Genomic DNA, 18998 nt, shown 5'->3' with positions numbered 1-18998 from the left:
CTTGCGGATTTATAAACTGGAGGTGATCTACCCCCATTTTATTGGTGTTCAGGTCAGAGTTGTTTTTAGAGAGAGGAAATATCCCATTTTTGAGGTTAAAGTAAAAGTTCCTGACCTTTTTTTTATAATGAGGAAATGCTGCTAAAACTCCGTTCTTCATTCCACGAAGGGGAGAGGGGGCGGGGCCGGGTGCTCAAAGACAAAAGAAATGGAAAAGGAGATAGCGATCAACTGCAGCCTCCTGCAGCCGCCGGGAGAGGCAGGGGCTGCAGCCGAGTGCTGCTTCGCAAACAAACGGGGGGAAGTGCTTAGAACCCAGAGAATCCAGCTGAAAAACACGAAGCAGCAACAGCAATTGCACACACACCATCCCAAGCCAGCACAGTAACCAAGTCCCAAAAGCAAGAAAGGACTCAGCAAACACTGCTGCGGCCAGCGTTGCTGCTGCTGACTCGGGGAGCTCAGTGCTCTCTTCCGCACAGCGCCTATCACTATGGCTTATTTTCGGGGTACGGTTTATATTTCTCAAATGCTTAGAAATGCTGCTATGGCTTATTTTATGACTACGCCTTAAAAAGGGGGAAACACGGTAGCAACTTGAGTGAGATCAGGAAAATTCTCTTCAGGAGATTTTTTTTTCCACCCCTGGGTGAGAAGGGTGCAGCATAGATCAGAGGCTGAACCCTGATTACGATTAGCAGCGAGCTTTTATACTATTGACTAAACAACATCTCAGGAGGAAGATCCCAGGTGGAAAGTTCCTACCTGTCAGTCCAAACTGTCATGAAAACCACAATATCTATCTGCAAAGATATATTTCCTTATCTAAAGGTCATTTAAGCTTTTGCTGCTTAGCTCTGTGCTTAGCTGCTTCTTGTTCTTGCTTTAAGCACACATTTACTGCCTTCTCGGCAGAGGGCCTTCTTGGTAGTGGCGCCCGCCCTGTGGAATGCCCTCCCATCAGATGTCAATGAAATAAGCAGCTATGCTATTTTTAAAAGACATCTGAAGGCAGCCCTGTTTAGGGAAGTTTTTAATATTCAATGCTGTATTGTTTTAACACTCGATTGGTATATAAATAATAAATAAATAAATAAATATATAACAATAAATAATAAATTGTTGTTGTTTATATAGAGATAGGCTCAGACTTCAACCAAAATGGAGTCAGTCCTGCTTCACTTACATCATCCCGCACAGGGCTGGTCTTACCAAAGAATATGCTAGCATGAAGAAAAGGTTAAACAAGCACTCTTTTCTTGTACTGTTATCCAGCAACTTGTCAAAATTTGACAATTGATTTTTAAAAAAAGGTAATTCTAATCATATTAGGGTTGCCAGAGAGGGTAAAAGCCATATATTTCAAAACTATGAGGCATGAACTATGGAGCGATAGGGAACCTATGACCCTCCAAATGCTGTTTTAACTACAACGTCCATCATCCTTGACAATCAGCCAGGCTGTGTCAGGCTGATGGAAGCTGGAGTCCAACAATATTTGGGGGAGCACAGGTTCCTCATCCCTGAACTGTAGAGTCTCTAATTTTTTCTACAGTAATATATGGGTATAACATGGTTATTTTGTAGAACCTAGAGATGTCATTCAGAATAAAGACTGTTTGGTGACGCTATCTTGGCTGAACTCAAGGGAAGCGACTAATATGCGCCATAAGGAGGCAGCCACAACTTAATTTCCCCTTTCTGAGGCCTAATTCCAGAATATTGCTAGTGCTGCTGCTTCGGCCAGCTGCTTGAAAAAGGGTAAGCACTTAAGAATACCACACAAAGTCTGTTTTTGCAACTGTCAAAACCCAGATCAAAATGCATATAAGCATTTACTTTCACAGTTTTGAAGGGAAGAAAATAGTATTGTGCTTTTTGACAAGAAAGTATAAATTGTGCCACTTGATTTGTTACCAGTAATGCTTCAGTGGCTAGCAGTGCATAATAACTTTTCCCTTTATGGCTAGTACATTGCATTGTTGTCTCTAAAATTTTCATGTTTGGATCAATTTACTGGATTTTCATTTCATGTTGAGGTGGTTCAATCTATGTCTGAAGGGCCATTTTGTTCAGACTCATAACTCAAGCGGCGTCCTGTAGCTAGAAGAGATTGCTTTTGAATGGTTATGTTGGTTAATCATAAACTGTTGCTTTGGTGTGTGAGTAAGTGAGAGCATTTTGCTGATGATAAAACATGAGTTTTGAGTGCAGTTCAACTGCTACCTTGACCAAATGCACAAAAGAGGTAAAAAATTAAGTATATAGCTCCTGTAGCCTAATCCAATGCTTCTGCATTGCTGAATGTGTAGAAGATTGCACTTTTGGGGAACGAACCTCCCATAGTGCTTAGTAATAGGATTTACTGTGGACGGAATCACTGTGCTGTTGAAAGCCTGCAGCTTAGATATAGATAAAGCAATACTTCGTACCACCTGCGTACATACACCAGAACACTGCTGTTGTTGATCATCCATCTATAATTAATGTGTTCTTTGCTTAATTGGATATACAATATGACCCTAGCATGCTGATCTGAATGAATATGATGGGGGATTAAACCATTAACAGTATGAATAAAGTGAAAACCCTGAATGTATTGAAAATAAGTTCATTTTTATACTGCAGAAGTCAGCAATTGTTTCAAGCGGTGCTTCCAATTTGCTTCTGTTTACTCATCACTGCGAAAAATGCTTTCCCGTTTGTCCTTCTTGCCCTCCGTTACACTTTAACATTTTGGGGAGTATAAATTACATTAATCCAAATTAAAGGCTCCAGATAAAGTTATTTTAACACTTTTTGGGTCTGCGAAATTGGAGAATTTACTGCAGAAGAATGAAATCTATGGAACTGAGTGAGGATCTTTAAACCCATAATAGAATAAATATAATCTATAAGTTAACATAACATAGAGGTGGATTTGTAACACCCCAAAATGCTTTTCATTTGTTGATTTTGCTTGCCTGGCATTGCTGAATAAAATAAATTGCTATCTGGGCATTACTAGAAAGCTATCACAACATACAGTACATTTAAAGTGAATCTAGCTAGCTTCTCTGGAAATCTGTGGTGAAACTAGGCATTGAGGTATCTATAATTACTTTGCTGTTTTCTTGTTTTGCCCAAGTATTTGTTGCATAGTAGCCTATGTCCAGTCTTGGTTTGCAGCTGGTATGTATGTCTTTACTTTATGTTCCAAGTAAATCATCCTATCCTTCCAAACAAATGCTCTGCACAATAGTCTTATAACCCACATTCAGAAAAGATCAGCATGAAGTCTTTAAAAGGTAAATATATGATGGAATTTAAGGCTACTTCCACCTCAGTTAAATCAATATGTGATTATTTGGCTTACGGTTTATCTGTGTTAAGACTGCAGTTAAGTGTGTGCAGCAACCATAAGATTCCCCTTGTGTGTATCTGTAGAAAGGGATAGCAAGTGGAAGGTCAGTGTATCTGAAGAAGTGTGCATGCACACGAAAGCTCATACCTGTGACAAACTTAGTTGGTCTCTAAGGTGCTACTGGAAGGATTTTTTTTTTGTTGGAAGAACAGTTTGAGAAGCATCTGAGCTCATAATGATTCAGTGTGTTGAGGCATTTGACAGTCACAAATTCTGCTCCTTAGTGTCTCTCTCTCTCGTGTGTGTGTGTGTGTGTGAGAGAGAGAGAGAGAACATGTATGGGGTGGGAGCAAGGGAATGAATCTGCCTTTATCTTAGCTGGTATCATGGTTCAAGGTGGACCTGACCCAAAAGGCTATGAAATGCTGAAGGCCCTTAGAAACCACCTTTCAGCAGGAAGCAGGAGTGATAATGCCTATATTCTACTTCCACTGTGGAAGATTGTATGGCCTTGAATACCTGTTGGTGAGAATCCTATGTGAGTAGAGCACTGTTACACTCGGGTCATACTTTTGGGCTTCCCGTGGACATTTGGTTGGCCACTGTGAAAACAAGAACACTGGATGAGATGGGCCTTTGGCCTGATTTGGCAAGGTTTTCACGTTCTTGCATTTCTTCTGTTAGAATCCTTTTTATTAAAACCTGTTCAGGCACCTGTTTAATATGCTTTAAATTTGTATACTTTTAGCAGCATTGCTGTTTAAATATAACTCACTCCATCTTTCTGGCTCCTAAATTCTGCCATTATAATTTCTCCAGAATATTATTCATTTTTGTTTCTGTCTTTTTGTACATGGGGGCCGGGGGTAGTGAAGGCATATCATGGGGTAACAAGCTGGAGAACTATGCAGGGTGATCGTCCAGTTGAAACACCAAAGCCTCAGCCATAGGTACTATAGAGTGGAGCCAGGGAATGTTAACAGAGATGTCTGAACACAGTGTGACTAATTACAGCAGCTATTGTGGAACTTGAGACGTAACCATCTTACCCTCTTCTTCCTTTGTGAGAAAGGGATGACAAGGAAATATAATTGCCAGTTATTGTTGCAGCACATATTTAGTCTGTTCAGTCTTTTGCATTGTATCCAGGAAGCATTCACGAAGCGCCTGTAGCCTTTTTGCCTTTTCATGAATGTGGTTCGGATGGGAAAGCCCAAGGGGAGAGGTTTCAAAACAACTATACAGTAGCTTGTTTCCTCCTCTTCCCAGGTTTGATTTTAATGCAGTGCTAGGTATTGGCCTGCTGTGGAAAGGATCCTTTCTATTCCCGCCGCTGCATAGAATTGGGGATCCTGAGAATGTGCGTCCATGAACTGTCCCCTGTATAACTTCAGGTTGTCAACCTCATCTCTTAAAAAGGGCTAGAGTTCAAGCCTGTCTGGAAGATCAGCCATCAGTGGGAAGCCCAGATCCCGAGCCCAGATCTGTGTAGGGTTTGGCTGCACTTAGAATTAGAGAGTTGGAAGGGGCGTGGAGGTCCCACTACCCAATGCAGGGTCTACAATGCAGTTTACAACTGCAGCATGTCTGCAGATCATCAGCCTCTCCTTAAAGACGAACAGCCAAGGAGAGCCTACTGCATGTGGTGGTGTGATTAGAGTGCCAGACTAGGCCTAAGATGATCTTGGTTCAGCAGTCCACTTAACCACGAATCTTGTTGGAAGACTTGCAGTCAATGAGAGTTTTTAAAGAGTGCTTGCAAAGCAGGACAATAAGCAGGTCTAATCAAACAACCCAATACTAGTCAGTTTTAGAACGAGCTAGAAAACTTTGCAGCCTGGTTTTATTTGCCTTGTTCATTGTGTTGTGGTTTAAATAAAAATAAATAAACGAAGCATTCCTCAAAGGGTTAGAGATTGCATGCTTTCAGGGTTACAGCCACAACCTGCATTCTGTACTTGCAAGCAAGCACTGCTGTTTTCAATGAAATCTACTCGTTAAATAGCTAATTGAAGTGTGTGGGTTGAGGAATCCTAATTCCAGGAAGCAATTAATTAAGGATGAGAGCCAGTTGATCCATGGAAATGACTTCGAGGCCCAGGATATGAAATAGCTCTGGAACCAGAAATGCACATCAAGTAATAGAGAATGTAGGGCCATTCCAAACATGCCATCCACCTCTTATTTTCCTATTCACACCTGAAGAGGTTGTGCTGCTGTTCTCTTTCTCTTTCATGGCGTTACTGCAGAAAGAAAGAAAAACTTGTAAGCAGTGGGGAAACACAGGTGGATTACAATTGGCTTACAACATCATCTTGACCCCTCCGAAAGTTGCACGAAAGAAGCATTGAAAAGCCTAATCTGAAACAGCACTCTGGTATATGAATTACCAGTAAGTGTGTGAGGCATGGTTGCCTGTATTTTGTATGTCTAATCTTCCTCTTCTCACACATAGACAAAGAGGCAGAGAAAGAAAGGGGGCAAAGAGATGGAAAGCAGGCATGAGAGCCTGATGAATGTTCCCAAGTATTGTTTGATTGTGGTTTAGGGCATCAGTTTTGCCCATCACAAACTCTGGGTCTACATGCAGTTGATATACAGTCCTAGTTACATTGGTGGAGATCTTGTATTACCTTTCCTACATAGGCTACAATCCTATGTCCATTTACCTGGATGTAAATCTCATTGAACTTTGTTTGACTTACTTCTGAGTAGACATGTGTAGGCTTGTGCTGCATATCTTTCAGAGTAAACTCAACTATCCAGTTTCCACATGATACTCCGGCTGTCATTCCCCGCCATTTGCTTTCATTCATTAACTTGCTTTGTAATGATTTCACGTTTACTGCTTGGTTATTGTGTGAAAAAACTGTTACCCCACCATCACTTCATTTGATGTTTATAAAGATGGCTGACTGTCTTAAGACGATGCATTTATTTCTACTCTCTTTGAAAAAGCTTTGTTGAGTTCTACTGTGGTGATTGGTTAGGTATTAAAAAAGAAATATCTCAAGCCTGTCATTCTGGCAGGAATCTTTATGACATGACATCTCGTATCATGTTTTGTCTCATTGGGTATATGTATGGAGCAATTGATTATTCATTGAATTCTGCAGCCAGCTTGCAATAGACAACATCTGCTTTATTTGGCTTATGCTGTGCTGGCTGAATTTTGTCTTTAAAAAACCCAAAAAAACCTTTGTTTGCACACCCAATTGAATGGTTGCACCTTTGAATTTAAATGTGGATTTATTTTGGAAAGTACATTTTCAGCAATGAAGATATATCCTTTGTCAAAATAAAAGGCAACTGGACAAAAAAATTAATTCTGCATGAATCTTTGGAGCATTGCTTGTATTTTATATCTATAGTCTTTCTTCTGTCTCATGCCCTTGAACAGATCTTTTATTTTTATGGCATTAGAGTTTGGGGCAGTTTCTTTGGTAAGGGGATATTGAGCTCTGAATTTCATTTAACTGCTTTGTGGTCTCAGATGTCACAGGTATTGAGACCTTGGCTTTAATAATCTGTGTGCATGAATAAGGGTTTGATTATTCTTCATTGATTTTTTTAAAATAGATTTTAAAATGAATTTTAATTTTTAAGTTATAAAATAAATTGCAGTCAGTTCATCTTTAGTATGGGGACCCAGGTGGCGCTGTGGTTAAACCACTGAGCCTAGGGCTTGCTGATCAGAGGGTTGGCGGTTCGAATCCCTGTGACGGGGTGAGCTCCCGTTGCTTGGTCCCAGCTCCTGCCAACCTAGCCGTTCGAAAGCATGTCAAAATGCAAGTAGATAAATAGGAACCGCTACAGCGGGAAGGTAAACGGCGTTTCCGTGTGCTGCTCTGGTTCGCCAGAAGTGGCTTTGTCATGCTGGCCACATGACCTGGAAGCTATACGCTGGCTCCCTCGGCCAATAATGCGAGATGAGCGCGCAACCCCAGAGTCGGTCATGACTGGACCTAATGGTCAGGGGTCCCTTTACTTTTACCTTTACCATCTTTAGTATAAAGGCTGAATCAGCAGGGAGGATGACATGAAAAGGTTACTTCTTGCTTATTTTTATCTAACTTTATGCCACACCCATCACTGTCAAGCGGCCTCTGGATGGTTGGCCATGCAGGAATGTGGTCCTAAGGCTAAATATCTAACCCCAACCTACATGGTACCAGGTGGCTGTGAAGTTGAATGCAGCACCATGTGCATATTCTGTCTCCTGGGAGAGGCAGACTGCATGTACACTAGGACTTCTGGCACTACATTTCTAAGTAAAGAATTGTGTAGTGTATATAAAACAGTCAATATTAAATAGCAATTTATGTTACTTCCAGTGCTGTTGGAATATATTTTTGCAAGGTACTGGTACATTCATAATAATAAAAAGAGAAATCAATAGCAATGTGTGTCTGTGTACTATATATATATATATATATATATATAAAACTTTGCAAGCAAACGAAATGGGCTAAGAACATACTTTTAGCAGAGCCTCGCTCAAAGTTATAAGTATGCAACGTACAGCTGAAATTAATATCGAGGAGCATAAATTTTAAATTTTTCTGATTTCACACAATTGCAAATTCAGCAGTGGTGTTCATTAAAGTAAGCAAATGTTTGAGTATTTGCTTTGAGAGTCATTACTTTGTGTTAGCTCTGTTGTAGCTCTATTTGCGATAAAGGAGCTTAGGGATTTTCTAAGCAAGCAGTTTATACTGCAAACAAGATATGCTGTTGTTACTTCTCTTGTAGCAAGCATCTGCATGCTACCTTCCCTTATAGCAGTGTTTCCCTTTCAATAATACATTTTATCACTGAGAGTGTGGCACTATCCCCAGTTTATGAACTTGCTGTGATTTGGAGTGAGATGGAGAGTGTGGCTCTCAAAGTGACATGCTGCCTGTGGCATCGCATTTACAAAATTCTTTAATGCCCCAGCACTCAGTTGTATGCGTGTTCATATAGCCGCAAAAAGTTGTAAATTCCACACTTTCCACTTCCCCTTCATTTCAACCAACAGCTATTTCGTTGACCTTTCTTTTTCTTTATACACAGCACTGGTAAAAAGAAGAAAAAGCTGTATCTAAAATTCATAAGCTTTTGACGAATGAAACCTGGCAAGAGCTAAATTTATACAAAACAATGGGAAGCAGTTGGGTAGATTGCTAACTGGAAAGACCTGGAGGACCTTCATTTGGATTACTAGCGTTTTTGGACGGTGTGCGAAAATGTGTGCTGGGAACCACCAGCCAGTAAACTCCATCCAAAGGCAACCATTATGACTTTGCTATGAACTTTGCTAAATCCAAAATTCTTAGGGAAAACATCTGTCCTTTAATCGCTTTAAGCTAATCACAATTATGGTACCGATTCTATAATTTTGCTGGCTTTATGCACACAGGACATCTAGCCCCCGAGAGCTGTAGTTGCATTTAGTTCTATCATCTGCAGAGCAGTTAGTTATGCTGCAGTGGCTACATTCTTCAGATACATCTGTGCAGACCTGAACATTGGCAACAGAATTTTTCCTGAGGCTGTCATGTAAAGGCGGTTAGATTGCAAAAGGTAAGGAGAACTTGGCTGGACAGGAGATAAGCACACACGTACGTAGCAGCTTGCTCTAATTAACTCTCGGATTTGTTGGTGAATCTAAGGAACCAGCAGATCGAAATGGAAATTATTTGACATGGAAGGAGGGACTCATCGGCATTCTGGCAAATATAACATCATTTACTATACATTATCATCATAATGTACCTCTCCCCAGCTCACCATGGAACATGTGTGAAGTTGGAGCTATTAACCAAACAGCCAACAATTACAGTCGTACCTTGGTTCTCGAAAGCCTTGGTACTTGTATGTTTTGGCTCCCAAACACCAAAAACCTGGACGTCTTCTGGTTTTCGGAAGCTGAACATCCGATGTGGCTTCCACCCAAATGCAGGAAGCTCCTGCAACCAATCGGAAGCAGCGCCTTAGTTTTCGGACAGTTTTGGGAGTTGAACGGACTGAGTTTGAGAACCAAGGTTCCACTGTAATTGCAAGGTATGCAAGTGATGCTGACCCTGTGTAGTGGTGTGATTAGAGTACCAGACCAAGCCTAAGGTGGTCTTGGTTCAGCGCTCCACTCAACCATGAACCTTACTGGAAGGCTTGCTGCAAGCTGCAGTCTCTCAGTATAACCTAAGAGGACTGTGATGGAGATAAATGGAGCAGGGTGTGTGTGAACCAGATAGGCTCACTGATGTCCTTGGAGAAAGGGCAGGATAAAATATAAATAAATGCATCCTTTGCAGCTATGACAATATGAATTTTGGGAAGATGCCAGAAGAAATAGTAGTGCAATAATATAGCAGTTTTATATCTCCTAGAATATGAGTCTCTTTCAAGGATGTTGTGACATTTGAGACTACAAAGCAGTTAAATGAAATTCAGAGTCTTTTAAAATATAGACATAGGCATAGACCCGAGTGTGTTGATAGGTTGGTTCAGTTAATGCACTAATTTATTTTCCTTTGTAAATATTGACAAAGGTAAAGCAGAGTCAATAATTATGTCTCTGATTAATGAATTGTGATACTTTCAACATTATCAATATAATTTGCTTCTAATTAGCTGTTACAAATATTTGTCCTTGAGTAAACAAAGCATAATCTCTAAAAAGAAATGTAAAGGGATGATGTACCAGCTCCATTGCCATTTGCCATCATTAGATGCTTTGTTGTTTAGCATATACAGTATATGAACTATAGCCTGATAGCCAGTGAAATTCTTTGTAACTTTGACTAGGTTGAAGCATTCAAGGTGAGATACAAACTGGAATGGGTCAGGTATACTATACACATGATTTAAAGAATTGCTATACAGGGTGTATGGGGTATTAGGGCAGGAGGGTAGTACCTCTGGTGGGGAACATGTTGTGCTCCTTCTGGGGTAGTTTGTCCAGCTTTGGTCCCTACCCTGCACTCAGCTCTCACCTGTGGCTCCTAGAAGCTGCCAGCCTGAAACAGCAGCCCCACCCGAGGAAACAGCTTTGACTGGCCAGCTAAACCAAGTGCGGGTAGCTGATGAGTATCAAGCCTTTGATGAGTTAGGTACTTCCACTGCATGTGAAGACAGGCTCCAGTGGATTAAGCAGACAAGACCAACAGTGGGTCCGGTGGTCAATGAAGTTTTAGGAGGAATAATTGAAAATTACCTCCTTCTGTTCAGTTGACCATATAGTTCATATAGTCTGTAGGGGTTCCCTCAGGGGCAGCCAAAGAGGTGCCCTCCAGATATTGGACTACAGCACCCATTATTGTTGACCATTGGCCATGCTGGTGGGGGCTGATGGGAGCTGTAGCTCAGCAAAAGTTGCAGTGCCACAGGTTAGTCACCTTTGTTATCAGTGGTTCACCTCTATGGTGACATACTTCTTGCGTATATGATAAAACGTATGTGAACCTATGAATCTACAGGTCTATGCTGTACTGTTCACCTTGCCCAGTGGCACTCTTGGCTTTGACTGGCAGCAGCTCTCCAAGGATCTTATGCAGAAATATTTCCCAGGGCAATATTGGAACTTGTATATATGCATAGAACATGCTTTATCATTGTACCCCACCCCTATATTGGAATACAGTGTAGGATTATTGGGACATAGGCTGTGTGCATTGGAAGTAGGATAAAGCTCCTCAGTACCGCAACGGGATGCAAATTTTGATTCAACCATAAATTGAGCCCATGTAATTCTTTAATTCAGATTTCTCCCTTTTCTTAAACAGTAATCCAATATCCCTAGATCTTTGTTTCTACCCTTTTCTCCTGATTTGTTTTCAAAGTCTTTTCTCCCACCACACTGCCTTGTCTCTTTGCTGAAGAACATTCAATAGCTGCAAATGAAAAGTGGCCACATGGTACGGAATTGTATAGCATTTGAAAAATAAACTCCCCACTGGGGGATTTTATGACACCGGTTTTATAAATATAAATAATTCAGAAAGGTAATAGGTGACTAATGACACAACTAACTGTGGTATATAAAGCCAGGTCAGGTAAATGAAAAGCTAAAATTTTAAAACTTAAGTCATGTACATTTTTGTCCACCCTCCACTCAGAACGCAACTAGCCATATGCTTATGTTCCACTGACAATTACCATTTAAATGTCAGTGTATAAACAGATGCTGGGAATCCTCTTTTGTGCCATTAATTTAATGACAAAAAATCCTTTTGGTAATTAACCTTGTTCATGCCAGTACTGTTTTTGTAAATGAGTTGGTCTTGGTCCCAGTGAATCACCTATATCCTGTGACTCATACAAGTAATTGAGGTACCTGGAAAGGAGTCTTGAAATATAAGTGACTATGGAAATGGTTAACAGGGGTCAGCATTGGATACAGATATAAATATCTGAGCACTCCTACAACAACAGTCTTTAACTCATCAGATGACTCAGGTTCTATGGGTTAATTGGTCTCTCTGGAGAGGCTGCTGTGAGACAAGGTTTGCTTAGACCTTAAAACTTAACATTAAAAAAAACACAACACTTAACATTTTAAAAGCATCATAAGATGAATGCATATTAATCTTGGAGTGGGTAAATGATCCGGTGTTCTCCGTTGTACTTTGAATGCTGTTCTTTAGAATGTATTTTAAAATCCTCAATAAAGATGCAGATAGTAATGAGCTGAGTTTGGAATCCTGTTGCCTGAGGGAGTGTTGTTGAGTCATAAAAAGGAAGAATTGTTAAGGGGAAAGTGACTGCCAAGTTTCTACTGTTCTGTGCCAGTGAGGCAGAGTTAGGCTGTTGGCACTTAATACGCTACGTTTACTTTGCTGCGACTGTTTTGCTGGTGTGAATGCTATTTAATAAATTGTGATAATTGTTTTTATTTTAACATGAGCACCGCCATGGGTTTTTGCAATAAGCCGGCTTGGGTGTAGGAATATCTGCTTATATGATGTCTTAAATGCTGTGTGGGGCAACAAGGCATTAGGATAATCAACATTTTGGATACCAGTACATGTGTTTTATGCTGCATTACATCAATATGCAATATTTTTTATTTGCAACCATGATTTTTGAATAATGTAGTTTCTGCTGCAACCTTAGAAAAAATGACTTCTACTCTGTGTACAATCTCTGGTTTTGTGCTTCTGTAGAGTCTAAAAACTCAAATCCTTTGGGACTGCGTAGAACGAAATCCAACCTAATCATGCACTTTTAAGGCTGCAGTTTTAGACCGACTAACCTAGGAAGAAACCCCATTGAACTCAGTGGGATTTACCATCTTAGTAGACACGTGTAGCCGTGTGGTGAAAGTCTTACTAATGTGCATGGAAAGAATCAGTGGTGACCTTAAATCGTTCTTGTAAATTACAGTCATACATCGAGTTACAGCTGCTTCAGGTTGCAACTTTTTGGGTTGCGCTCCATGCCGAACTTGGAAGTTCTGGAATGGGTTACTTCTGGGTTTGGCGCATGCGCAGAAGCACTATATCACACTTTACGCATGCGCAGAAGTGTGAAATCTCGACCCGCGCATGCGCAGACGGCGTTGCGAGCGCTGCTGGTTGCGAACGTGCCTCCTGCACGGATCACGTTTGCAACCTGAGCGTCCACTGTACTGGGACTTACTGATAGTGGATCTTTATTACTCAGAACCATAAGTTAAAGGTAAAGGGACCCCTGACCATTAGGTCCAGTCGTGACCGACTCTGGGGTTGCGCGCTCATCTCGCATTATTGGCCGAGGGAGCCGGCGTATAGCTTCCAGGTCATGTGGCCAGCATGACAAAGCCGCTTCTGGCAAACCAGAGCAGCACATGGAAACGCCGTTTACCTTCCCGCTGTAACGGTTCCTATTTATCTACTTGCATTTTGACGTGCTTTCGAACTGCTAGGTTGGCAGGAGCTGGGACCGAGAAACGGGAGCTCACCCCGTCACAGGGATTCGAACCGCCGACCTTCTGATCAGCAAGCCCTAGGCTCAGTGGTTTAACCACAGCGCCACCTGGGTCCCTTACTCAGAACCATAGGCAACCACAATTCAATATAGGTACAGTATATATAAAAATATACAGTACAGATAGAGATACAAATCAACTTAGCATTTTTTTTAACTTAAAAGTGTTTATGTTTGGCTGGGCCATGCCAACTTTTGCAGACAGGAAGAGGGGGAAAGTGTAGAAATTTAAGTGAAAGACTTTGTTTTTCACTATGTTAAAAGCTGAAGCTATAGATGGATGGACACTTTGCTTTGTTCCTGCAAATGCTTCTCTTAAAAGTATGTGCCATCTAATGGCTGTTGTGGTTTGGGTACAGTAATTGGGTGGGGGTGGGGAAATGAAACTACCGTTCTCCTTACCTTCTGATTAGATTTGCAGTATTCTGAAAGCACACTAAGCCCCTGACCACTGAATAGGTTCTAAGATGGAGCAGCTGCTCAGTCTAATAGAAAATATTGCTTCCTGTTTTATAAGAGCATTTGCTTTACTGGCCTACATAAAAGTTCACACTACATTACTTAAGCCCACTCTGCCCATTTATAAAGCAGTAGTAGTTGCTATGCATAGCCTATTTGGTCTCTCTCAGTTTGTCATACTCAGGTTTGTATTGGTTGTACCAGCACATTAAACAGAGTGGAAGGATTTTATGCACTATTGTATTATGGCTTGAATGAGAATATAAGTTTCCCTTGGAGGCTTGTGGTAATTCCTAAGCATCTGAGCCAAAACATAAAGTGTTTTGGGTTGGGGTTTCCCTGCCTGCCTAACCGCCTGCAACCCCTTCCCCCCCCCCACCATGTTTATTCACATCTCTGCAAAAGCAAAGGGTGTTTTTTTTCCCCCTGAGGTACAGAGATGAGCAATTACTTGTGCTTATAAAAATGACAAAGTTTACACACACAGCCTTCCTTCTGCCCCATGAAAGACTAACCTCTACAGTATCGTGCAAGGTTACTAACAACTCATTTTTCACTTGCTGAATGTACAACCAAGCAGTTTGGTGCCTTCTGAAGAATCTAAGGAAGAACCTTGCATGTGCAACATTTCATACTCAGTGAAGGTCATAGCCAAGAATATAGATAAGAACAAAATCTGACTGTAATGCAGTGTTTTTGTCTTGTTTTATAGTCCCGGATGCTAATTTTGGCACACAGTTTTGTCCAAATGGTGTGTTTTTTTGTTTTGTTTTTAAATTGTACTGTAATTTGTCCCTGTGAATGTGTCAGTCTGTAATACCTAAGAGGCAGTCTGCTGGAATTTTGTTCCAAAACAATATTTTTATTTAATTAAATGTATAACCCACACAACCCTGAAGACTCAAGGTAGATTAACAGTAAATTTGAGAGAGTGTGTTTAATTTAAAAGCCAATAAAATACCTTGTTGGTGCAGAATAAAAAACTCAGATTAACAGGCATTAAATCTCCCTGCCTTCTGTTAGTCTAAACCAATTGCAGCAAGATAGCTTGAAGTTATGCTATAGCTCAGGCATCCCCAAACTGCGGCCCTCCAGATGTTTTGGCCTACAACTCCCATGATCCCTGGCTAATAGGACCAGTGGTCGAAGAAGATGGGAAATGTAGTCCAAAACATCTGGAGGGCCAAAGTTTGGGGATGCCTGCTATAGCTGTTACAATGCATTGGATACTATGGAAAACTTGGGAGGGGCAGTGTTCTTAGTAAGAATAAGGCAGTGGTACTGAAAACTTCTCTATGTAAATTCAAAATAGTATAAAACTGGTATTATGATGGGGCATTCTAGATCATTTTAAATATGACAGATATGCAGATCCAACCATTACTAATAACCCCAGCAATATCTAAATCTAACTTAGTGCCAGATCAGATTTTAGGGAAGCTTTTAATGTTTAGGGAAGCTTTTAATGTTTGATGGATTTCTGTATTTTAGAATTTCTGTTTTTTTGGAAGCCGCCCAGAGTGGCTGGGGGAACCCGGCCAGATGGGCGGGGTATAAATAATAAATTATTATTATTATTATTATTGATGCCTTCAGTGAATGATCCCACATGTTCTGATGCTTTTGTCACTATCAATTTGCTGGACTTGTCCTCTGGGCCCAATCCACCCAGCTACATGGATGGAGAGGGAAAGTTTGCTGCTATTTTCTTTGTTTATCGCACTGCACTTCCTTAGAGTGAACAGGTACCAGCAGTAAACAGGAGCGACAGCAGGTTCCTTGTGATGGCTGTGTGCCTGGCTGGTCCTGCTACTAGCCCTGAACTGACTGCATACAAAAAAGGGAAATTGTATAGTGACTTTCACAATCCTTGTTTCATAGCCTAGTTCAGGCATAGGCAAAATCGGCCCTCCAGATATTTTGGGACTACAACTCCCATCATCCCAGACCACTGGCCCTATTAGCTAGGGATGATGGGAGTTGTAGTCCCAAAACATCTGGAGGGCTGAGGTGGCCTATGCCTGGCCTAGTTTGTAGATTAAAGCACATATTCTTGGTTTGGAAGTCACAGGAAACCGTAGTGAAACAAAACTCTGGAGCTCTTGCATCACAGTATATGGGACAACAATCATTCTTGGTTCCATAAACCATGGGAGCAAAACTGGACCAAAGTTATACCAACACCATTTTTATAAAAAGAGGATCCGGGGGTGAGACTGGAAATTACAGGCCAGTTACCTGGAAAAATTGGTGGAAAGTATTGTTAAAGATAAAATAACAAAGCATATAGAAGAACAAGCTTTGCTTAAACTATGCCAGTGTATCTTCTGCAAAGGCCAGTTCTGTCTCACAAACCTAATATTCTGCGAGTGTCCAAAAGAAAGTATACTATGTGCTGTTTAGACAAGGTACCTCACCAAAGTCTCCTGAGTAAGCTTAGCAGTCAGGGATTAATAGGAGAGGTTCAGGAATTGTGGACCAGGGCAGCAGAGAGCAGGAATAAATAGACACTTCTTCAGATGGAGGGATGTAGAAAGTGGGTGAGCAGTGAGGTAACCAACTTTACATATGACACTGAACTGCGCAGGGTTGTTTAAATAGAGATTGTGAAGAGCTCCCTTTCTTTTAGCATTAGAATTTGTGGACGCCCAAAGAAAGATAAGCTCTTCACACAGCACATAGTTAAACTTCTTCACACAGCACATAGTTAAACTGTGTAACTCACTGCCACATGAAGTACTGGTGGCCAGCAACTTGTCCAAGGAGGATTGGAAAACATTATGGCTATACAGTGGTACCTCGGGTTAAGAACTTAATTCATTCTGGAGGTCTGTTCTTAACCTGAAACTGTTCTTAACCTGAAGCACCACTTTAGCTAATGGGGCCTCCTGCTGCCACCGCACTGGCGGAGCACGATTTCTCTTCTCATCCTGAAGCAAAGTTCTTAACCCGAGGTACTATTTCTGGGTTAGCAGAGTCTGTAACCTGAAGCATTTGTAACTCGAGGTACCACTGTACTCTGTCTCCATGGATGGAGGCAGTAATGTTTCTGAATGCTAGTTGCTGGAAACTGCAGGAGAACATAGTTCGCTTGTGCTCAGGGGCTGCTTGCAGGTTGGCCACAGTGAGAGCAGGAGCAAGACTAGGTGGGCCACTGGCTTGATCCAGCAGGCTCTTATGATATTCTAGGGCCTTAATGTTCAGCTTTGATTGAAAAATAGATACTTTTGGGGAAAAGGCATGCATGGCTTTTTCTCCGGAAAAAAAATGACTGCCTTCCAGTGTTTTGGTCAATGAATGCAGAGGCACTAGGATAGCCCAAGGCTCTAACTTCATAAATTTATAATCATCATCATTATTATTAAATTACGGTAAATAACTTTAGTTCTCATTTTGTTTTTGTTGTAATGCAATGATTGCAAATCTTATCACAAAATTTCTGGTTACTGACCTCAATTGAAAGTATTCTAAAGCTTCAAAAATAAATTCATTTGCTCCACCTTTTTTTCTTAAATACAGAGTACCTTTGTTAGATTTATATGCCTTCAGTGACTTCTATACTGTGCCTCATTGATCTTTAGTTCTTGTTAATGATTATGACAGCACAGAGAAACAAGAGTGAGGGCATGACCTCATTGTGCTTTTTACATGAGGAATGATCAAAGAGCAAGTGGTGATGAAATGCCTGTTTTAAAAGCAGGTCTGTTGTATGTAGTAGAGGGAAGGACCTGAAGTGAAGCAAGTACAAAGGAGGTAAAGAGACTCACAATGCAATCATGCATACCTACTACAAAATAATTGCTAAGGAGTGAGGCTTATTCCTAGGTTAGTGTGCATAGGCTACAATCCTCTACACATTTGCCAGGGAATAAGTCAGATTGCACTTCCTTCTGAGCAGACATTTATAGGATTGCATTGGAACAGGGAACACATGCAATCAGAACCATCACCTGGTTCAGTTTCTGCCATTTAAACAAATAGGTAAATTTCTAAATATAGCTAGGAAGCGCTTGTTTGAATAGGTAAGTGTACATACACACGTGTGTGCTTGTATGTATCTGAAGAAGTGTGCATGCACACGAAAGCGCATACCAAAGACAAACTTACGGTACTTGGTCTCTAAGGTGCTACTGGAAGAATTTTTTTTTTTGCTTGCATGTTCACAGACTTCCTGCATGTTAAAAACAAGGCCTTTTTTTTTGCATGGTCATGGGAACATTCAAAATGCAGTTCTTTACTTTCTGATTCAATTTAGACATCAGAACAAACCATGATTGTGCTAAACATAACTAACAGCTCATACCATCATTTGAGATTCCACAGTATAACAGGAAACCATGGTTTAGAATTCTTTAATGCTTTTGTTTTCCATTTGTTCAGCATTCAGAGTCAAATACATTCCTATCGCTGGACAGCAGGCAGCCTTTTGAGGCAGAGCAATTGGCATAACTCTGGTTTTTGAAATCATATAAGCAAATCTCAGCAAACACACTGGTTTACAAAGAAGCTCCAAAAAACATGGTTTTGCAGCCCTTTGCAAATTAGTTTGTGAGTAGTCATGGTAACAAGTACAAAACAAACCATGGTTCAGTAGTGTGATGTATGAATGTGTTTTGTTTGAAATGGTACATACAATCTAGTAAAAGCAGTATCCACATGACTCTTCTGCTTGTCTGTTTGGGCTCCAATATTTGAAGTAATTAAGCGACTTCTCACAATCCCATCTTCCATGTGCTACTAGAAACACAAGGGCATCACATTCATTGTTAGGACATTTTTGTGTGTGCCTGCACTAATTAGGAGCTGGAAAAGAAACAATGCTATGGGCAGCTTTTGCCATGAGGATGATTGAGAATAATAGGAAGATGCAAAACAGGTCATATAATATGTACAAACTTAGTCATGTGTTCTTAAGCACCAGTGAGGAAAATGTCAAAATGGCATTTTCCTTCTGTTTAAATCCTTTTAACCTTGTTCACCAGCAGGGTCGTGGCCCAACTGTTAGGCAAACAGCTGTGAGGGGACAGGAGATGTTAAAAGATAGAGGATGCAGAGCAGGTCATATAGCATGCACAGATCTAAATCAACCTACAGTATTACTCTCAGGTGTGGTAGAGAAGGATGCTACCATGTCACCAGTGGTCAAGTTTGATTTTGGTTAGGGATGCAAAGGGATGCTGTTTGCTCTTTGCTTCAGGCAATCTTGTTCACCAGCTGTTACTTTTTTGTCTGCGAAACCAAACACACC

At 40.9% G+C, this 18998-nt stretch overlaps 1 protein-coding gene across 2 annotated transcripts in view; it reads left to right on the top strand.

Moving 5' to 3' along the window:
• Positions 1 to 18998, top strand: part of GPR39 (G protein-coupled receptor 39) — a 119333-nt gene that overhangs the window by 95740 nt on the left and 4595 nt on the right. The window lies entirely within an intron of this gene.

Source organism: Zootoca vivipara, chromosome 1, assembly GCF_965207765.1.
Source record: "Zootoca vivipara chromosome 1, rZooViv2.hap1.1, whole genome shotgun sequence".
Lineage (NCBI taxonomy): Eukaryota > Metazoa > Chordata > Lepidosauria > Squamata > Lacertidae > Zootoca > Zootoca vivipara.
This window is presented reverse-complemented; position numbering and strand designations above follow the sequence as displayed.